Here is a 3145-nt window from a genome sequence, read left to right as displayed (position 1 = left end):
TTTCTCTTTTCTATAGTTTTTGTTAGTAGAGTTTGATGTCATTTCTAAGAGAAATGGAAAATTCAAGCTTTGAGCAAAGCGTCTATCTTCTCTAATGTATTTGACTTATATAATGCCCAATTTTAGCTACCTTGACCATTCTTTAATTGATTTAGGTATCTATCTAAGAGGAATTGATGTTTTGAATATCAAATCAATCTTCGTTTTCTCATATCAATCATGTTTTCAATAGATTTTGAGTTCTCCTTTAAGTGAAATGAGGTTTTTGACAAATGATCACTTTGGAATTGATTCTTCTTATAGCTTAACTCTCAGTAGAGCACAAATTCCATCTTATCTCCTGCAAATCTACTTGTATGTAAAATTATCATTTTATATTGCCAAAACTTCTATGATTAATATGTTATTTTTGGCTTCTATTTAAGTGATATGTTTTAATAGTATATAGGTGTAGCACAAGGTCACATTGAAGCATGTAACTCTTGTGAAGGTAGTCTAATTTACTATGGGATGACCAATTTTTTTTTCTAAATGGACTAGGTCTACTGGAAGTTGAGATTCACAAATTGTCCATAAGTATTAGTCATATGTGGCTATTTAGAGCTTCATGTTGTTTGGCTACTATCCATGTAATTGATATGGCATACTACTCATTTAGTCACACAATCTACTGAGTCAAATGAGTTACTTTTCAATATAGTAGTTACTCTTTTTGTACCATTATCAGGTCATAGATTATCTTAAATATTAGTCAAAAGTGTCTATTTAGATGTGCATGCAATCTGGTTATTGTTCTTATTAGATTTAGGATTACAAGAATGGAAGTATTATTGGGGGTAAAGACACTTGTGCCTAGCCGCTCGTATATTAGTTACACTGATAGTATCTGCACACATGTACACTCTAGGTGGTGGGCACCCATCTCACTATCACTTCATTCTTTATTCGTTCAATGACAATTGAATAAGGGGAAGACTGGTCACACAATATGACTATTGGAGTTCCCACATCTTGTGTCTCTCTATTTCTCTTGCTCTTGCTCCTTCTACCATAGCTCTTACTTCTTCTTGCGTACTTGCACTCTAAGCTCACTCTCTTCTCAATTGGTGTCAAAGCCATTGCATCACATTGAAGAGCTCAACTTGACATTCCTCTAGGTTCTGGAGAATATCTATAGTTTATAGGTTTCATAGTAGCCATGCCCTCAACTTGAAGTGGTATGTATTCTTATTTACTTGCTTCCCAACTTTTTGTGGCATGTTCTAGGGCTTCATATGGTCTACCTAAGTACCTTAGAGTGCTTCTAAAGCTTCACCATCACCAACATAAGCAAAAATAAGAGGGGCTATAAGTGGCGTCTTTATGCCTGCTATCCTTGTTCCTCTTTCTGGCCTAGTTGACCCCCTTCCTAACTCTCGAACACTCCTCCAAAGGCTCTCCGTTCAGTGCTGACCACCCTTGGTACTATTAATCGACATTGAGCATTGGTTTTGAGTCATTAAGCTTCACCTATTGACTGTGCAAATAGGGTAGCATGTTGTAATATAGTTTATGACAACAATTATCTCATTATCTCCAGGCCACTTATGCTTGTCGAGATGTCTATATGATGTCGGATCACTTGGGGATGCTATGTCAATGTTATGAGATGCTTTTGAGCTTGGATTGAGCTCTCATTAGCTCATTTTTACTATCATATCACTATTGTACAAAGTGGATAGTAAGTAGTTCTTTGATAAAGATCATGCTCATTATGATTTGATGCTACTCAAGTACCACACATTGGATATATCAACACTTAGCTTGTCATGTACGCCTATGGACATGTTTGTGACATGCTCTTAAGCTGAGATTGGAGCTTAGATGCTTCAACATTAGTAGTCATTCATTTCATTGGATGCTATGGGATGCTACATTTATGGGCTTGAAGATCTTTACTAGGTTTGATGCTTCCATCTTATGTTACATGTGTCTTGGATGTCTGGATACTATTCACTTGATGTATTGAGCTTGTTGATCAATTGGCATTCAACTTTTGTTTATGTGGGAGCTATTTGGCTTTATATATTGAGTTTCTTACTTGACATTGGATATTATATTACACATTGGATTGCAATTGAGCTTGAGCTCTTTATAGTGAGATAGTGAGATCTTCACTTCATATCTATGCTCTCTTCATGCTGTATGTATGTAATGGATGCCTAGTGGGCTGATTTGACATTTGTCTTTGGGCCGTTCTTTGGGCCAGTACCTACCTCTCTTAGATCGTTGTTAGTGATGCATATACCTAACATGGCTATGTATTGATTTTCTCTTACTATTCCTCAGTCAGTTGTGCCTTTGTCTCTTCTATTGCCTATGAGACCTACTATGTGCATGATTATTATGCCATTGGATGTATTCCACTCTGACACTTTGAGGTTGATAGCTTTGGGTACGGGTCACATGTTTGTTGAGGTTGCTAGTTGTTCATATATACCCCACATTGTGTAGTATATTTCTAGTAGTTATAGTTTGTAGTCTATCAATGATAACTCATACTTGGCTTTCATTTCTTATTGTTTTACGCTATTTTTAGTATGTTCTAATTGCAATATTTCTCTGTGTCTTGATAGTTTCTTGACTATAACTCATTATTTTGTCAATGTAATGCTTATTTTTGGCTTGATTTTAGTAGTGGGTTTGAGACTGATTTATAGGATATTAAGCATTTCTTTTTTGTCTTTTGTGCAGTTACTTGGTCTCATTATGGCTGGTGATTCTCATGATGGTGCTATCTTCAATATTGAGAAATTGGATGCGACCACAACTACAGCCATTCAAAGACCTAGATATGGTAGGTTTTACTGTAGAAATTGCAGGTTAGATCACTGAAAAATGGGGGTCCCAAACCCAAAAACATTGCGATAAAGGATTGGGATGAATTGGATGAGCTACGCAAGTCCACAATCATTATATCACTCCTTAAATAGGTTCACTACAATATGAGCTTTGGATACAGATTAATAATCTTTATGACAAGCAAAGTCCTGCATATCAAGTATATTGGTTGAAATAATTGATGGACCTTCACATGAAGGAAAGGACTTCTATGTTTGCACACTTGAATGAGTTTCACTCCATCATTGACTATTTAGCTTCACAA

This window comes from Lygodium microphyllum, chromosome 23 (assembly GCF_053477565.2).
Source record: "Lygodium microphyllum isolate KBCC chromosome 23, Lygodium_microphyllum_v1.1.10, whole genome shotgun sequence".
Taxonomy (NCBI): Eukaryota; Viridiplantae; Streptophyta; class Polypodiopsida; order Schizaeales; family Lygodiaceae; genus Lygodium; species Lygodium microphyllum.
Note: the sequence above shows the minus strand (reverse complement) of the source record.